The sequence below is a fragment of the Penaeus vannamei genome, chromosome 7 (assembly GCF_042767895.1).
Source record: "Penaeus vannamei isolate JL-2024 chromosome 7, ASM4276789v1, whole genome shotgun sequence".
Lineage (NCBI taxonomy): Eukaryota > Metazoa > Arthropoda > Malacostraca > Decapoda > Penaeidae > Penaeus > Penaeus vannamei.
The window spans coordinates 26,171,767-26,176,766 of NC_091555.1; the positions used below are offsets into that span (position 1 = coordinate 26,171,767).

The 5,000-nt window shown below is 35.0% G+C and overlaps 1 long non-coding RNA gene across 1 annotated transcript in view; it reads left to right on the top strand.

Annotated features, from left to right (window-relative positions):
- The first annotated feature begins 3,592 nt into the window (after nt 1–3,592).
- Nucleotides 3,593–5,000, top strand: part of LOC113815509 (uncharacterized) — a 2,299-nt gene continuing 891 nt past the window's right edge. Inside the window, exon 1 of the long non-coding RNA XR_011398644.1 lies at nt 3,593–4,308. This is a non-coding gene — a long non-coding RNA (uncharacterized lncRNA). The remainder of the gene's footprint in view (nt 4,309–5,000) is intronic.

Below are 5,000 nucleotides of genomic sequence, written 5' to 3' on the forward strand. Positions count from 1 at the left end.
CCTTAATGAGTGCTGCAGTTAAGTATATTTCATAGCAGTTCAATACACCTGATAATAGTCGAATATGTTGGTAGTAGTTCAGTATATTTGCTAGTTGTTCAATATATTTGCAAGAAGTTAAAAAGACTTGTTAGTAGTTTGACATATTTGCTAGCAGTTAGATATTCATGTTCGTCTTCGCTGTCCCTGACTCTCCTGTCTTCTCTCTGCCTCGTATAACCTATTTAATATCACTTCCTGTAATCATGATGTCAGAAGATTAAATCAAAATTGGGCAAATAGATGCAAGCTAAAACGAATAACCGTCTATGTTGCAGCTCATTATTTTTATCTTATGTATATCGTTATTCTTGTTTGTTTGATTTTGTTTGTTTGTATATTTACTTCTAGTTCTTTTTACTGATTCCTATTTTTATTCATTATATATATATATATATATATATTTATTTATATATATATATATATATTTATATATATATATATATATATATATATATATATATATATATATATATATATATATATATATATATATGTAAATTTATTTGGGTATTTCGCTTTTTTTTTCTTTTTAATGGCGCTCATGTCCAATTACACTGACGCCCTGCACTAGCTGTTTGCATTGATGCCATTTCTCCTTTTCTTTTCTTCTTTTTTCAGTCCGATTGAAATTGCAGCTTTGTTGTTGTTTATTTTTTTACTCCTTACTCACAGTTGTTCAGTATGCCTCTCTCTTCCCATGGTGTATTATATTTATTCATCTTATCAGTGTTATTTGCTCCCTTATCTATGTTTGTCCATTTATCAGATTATCTATCTACTTAGATTTATCATCATCCTTACTTCATTTTGATTAAATTCACTAAGGAAGACTACACTAGATGTAAGAATGGCAACTAAAAATAATAATGTGTAGAAATGTATACTTATGTCAACGGTAACTAACACCTTACATACAAATAATTTACTTCATAATTTAGCTGTTTAATTGTCCATCAACTGAAGCCCAAAGAGTAGGGAGACCTAGACGCACTTAGGGGGCGCATACCTCCTCCAGAGCTATAGGGTCACTGATGTAATAAAAATAGTCACTCTTGAAGAATTACATTAAAACCACCATTCTCAGGTACACTGGTAACGTGCGTAAACATAACCTTCCTAGCCGAGGTAATATAGGTAATGATAATAATAATAATTCCTGGATCCGGTCATGATCTGGATCGCCATCAAATTTTAATGGCATCTGCGTTAAGGCTTAGGCACATATCTGATAAGAAAAAAAAATATATAAAATTCTGTTCATAACTTTTTGAGTTGCATTTGCAATAGAAGCAACTCATGCAATCATTAAAAAATCCCTGGATCCGACTCATGATCCGGATCACCACTAAATTTTTTTTGGCATTTGCGTTAGGCTAAGACACAATTAGGTAAATATTTCACAAAATTCTATTCATAACTGTGTGAATTGACATGTTAACCAACCAACAAACTAACCAACGCTACCAAATACATAAGGGGGTAATTATTACGCCAATCGTCCACGCATTGGACTTCAAATAGCTACGCCCGCCCTTTCCCATAAGGAAAATTCTTTACTTAACCATGAATTTATACAATTAGTTGTTATTTCGTTTATCTATTGTTGATAATACGAGCATAATTCAATTTACTAAATTTTTCCTTGCAGTCTAACTTATGAACTAATGCAAATCCATAACTCTCCTATTGCATTGTCTAAGCACACATTCAACGTTGCAAGATTAACCATCAAGTAACGTAATGAACCACAACCGGGAATCTGCGAAGCACTTTTATTTTCAAATAATGGAACAGAAAGACCCTTTGTGCGCTACGCTATGCCGGCGCTCTATTGTTCACGCCTGAAGCCTTCGTTCTCACTTATTTTCGGCACCATTGCTAAATGCTCCTGAATTTCTGTTATGAATATGTTATTCCTGTGATGAACTTTTCTTTCGAATCTGTATGTATATTGTATACCGTCAGATATTCGTAGATGGATAAATAGATAGATTGGAAAAGAAAGAGAGAGTAGATAAAGTGTGTGTGTGTGTATGTGTGTGTGTGTGTGTGTGTGTGTGTGTGTGTGTGTGTGTGTGTGTGTGTGTGTGTGTGTGTGTGTGTGTGTGTGTGTGTGTGTGTGTGAGTGAGAGAGAGAGAGAGAGAGAGAGAGATTGTGTACACAAACTTGCGCACGAGAATGTGTTTACTGATAGATACATAGACAGATATATAGATAGTAAAAGAGACATACAGATATATAGGTAGGTGTAGGTAGATAGAAAGAATGGGGGAGTCACCTGTATGTTTATATGTACGGCGTATGTATATGTGTATAATGCAAACAAACGGATCCCAAAGGTCAAAAAGGTAAACTTTTGTTCTTTCTATCTTAAAAGAAAAAAGGGAGATCTTACCTGTCAGATTTTGAAGATCGAGAATTTTCAATATCTTTTTTTCGAAAAAAAAAAATATAAGACCCGGAATGGAAGCGGAAATTGAGTAAATTGATTAGATCTAAAACCGAAGGGAATGCGAGGTATTCAACAATTCTGCAACTCTCTTTTCTGCAGCCGGCTCGCGAGCGCTGCTACAGGAATAAGAAAAGAATCAAGGGAATGCGGGAAGAGTGGAAAAAGGGAAGAAAAGTCAAGGAAAGATGGGAGGGACTTCAAATCAACCGTGTTTGTTATATAAAGCTGTGTGTTCGTTTATATATGTATAATAAGTATATATTCATGTCTGTGTGTATGTGTGAGTGTGTGGGTGGGGGGGGGGGATAGGTGGGCTGTCGGCGAGGTTTTGCTGTAGGTGAGGGAGGGCTGTCGGTGAGGGTGGGCTGTCCGTGAGGGTGGGCTGTCGCCCTTGAGAAAATGTCTTATAGTATTCTATAGAAATTCTATAGATTTCTATAGAGGTTTTATAGTGTATAGAATTGCTATAGAATGCCATTAAAAAAGTTCTATAGAGAATGTATTCTATAGAAATACCATAGAGTTTCTATAGAAAGTCCTCAATAGAGTCTATAGAGCTAATTTTTTTTTATAGAGTTTCTATAGGAAAGTTATAAAGGTCATTTTCTGTTGATCACTCAGTAAATTCCAAACCAGTGGCATCACATGATAAAGGTGAATGAACTGAACAATTAATTGATTGCTCAAGAAGTGAATTTGAAAGCACTGTGTGAGGGCACTTTTAACTGAAATTGAACTTCATTGAGAAGTAACACGCCAAAACTGTAGTTATGGATTATGAAATCATTTATTAGAAATTCACATGCTTCGGCCTTTGCCTAGTATAACTGTCACGGTCATCAGTCGATGACAGTTTAACTGTGATAAAAATTCTACGCAAATTCAGCTATTCCAAATAAATGGGTCCATTTAACCTAGAGTTAAGAGATAATTAAACGTGCAAGATGGCGACAAGAATTTCCTAAACATCACGTTTTCTGGATTATTTTCTTTACAAAACTTGCTATACATTATAAAGATAGCATACAAATTGACTTTGTATCAATGTGAAAAAATAACAAATCTTTTCTTAAATAAAACAGTGTAAGCTTTGGTAGTATTTGGCAAGTTTTCTTAGATGCCATATCCCGTTACCAGACGTTTTATTTTTTTTATTTTTATTTTTATTTTTTTTGTTATTTGTGTATGTTAACGAGTTATGGCTCTAAATATAGTATGTTAGAGGTTGTAGAATGTAATTATTGGGTATAGTAAGGTATCTGAGACTTTATTTATGTGCAATGCAGTGACATTGAGGGATATTTCGTTTTTCTCCAGGTTTTCAACTGCCAAAATGTTACCATTGTTCGATATTTGTGTGTGTTAAGATTTGTATGTAATTATGGTATAACTAGGTTTATAGAATAAATTTACAAGCAACTATAATGTGTTTGAAATTTTATTGATGTGTAATGCATTGACTTTGAGTCAGTTTTCGTTTTGTGCCAGGCTGTTCATATTTTGGAAAAGGCGCGAGAAATGTAAACATTGTTGCTCGCGTTCCTGGGAGCTTGAAGAAATTTACGAGATTCAACATTTCTACGGAATTGTGAGCATCACCTGTACAATGTAACTGTGCAGTACAGTACTGTAAACAATCGTTTTAAAAACGCAATATCTTTCGGAGACAACTGAAAGCGAGCATTGGAAGTTCGGAACCATCAACGCACATGGTTGCTGAGAGTCAACAGCTGTCTCCTGAGCATCTATCTACCATTTCGTGTGGCGAAGACTGGCTTCACCGCCGGACAGACATCTTTGGAGTCTTATGAAGGTAAGACAAATAAAAACAGTATATCACGTGTATTAAAGTATGTAGCAATGCGAGAGAGGTGAAGGTGATGCTGGCCACGGCGCCAAGTTGAGGGAAACGGAAAAGCTTTCCTGCGTAAACTTTTTTTGAGTCCTATATTCTCTCAGCGTTCTCTAAGATGTGTATTTCATGACACATAGTTGATAGAAAAATCATATTGATTTATTTATATCACTAGCGTGCCAACTAGTAATAAAGTTGAATTATGGTTTGGCAATGTTGGGAAGTATTACCATTTTCTTCTGTTAACTAAGCTGTTAACTCAGCTATTACCAGAATGTGCAGCTATTTACAGCTAGTTAATTCTCTGATGAATGAGTTGGGTGGGTGATTGTTCAAAACAGGACTGCATGGAGAGATGTCGCCTTTATACTTTACATGCTGGCAAAGGCCAACAAATGTCCTGAGTTCATATTCAACAAGTTAAAGCTTAGTCTAAGTCATATAGTTCATTAAAAAAGAGACAGGGGAGTCTTCTTGCTTTCACCAGGGGGCTATGGCATATTGTGGCATTATTGAACAGCAAGAGCAATATATTCGCAGTGGGAATAGCCTTACTTTATTCAAAATATTTTTTTCAAACCTACTAGTTTTTTCATGAGAGTTCTTTATGACCATAAATATAGGTTTTCTCAATCTCTGTACATTTGTAC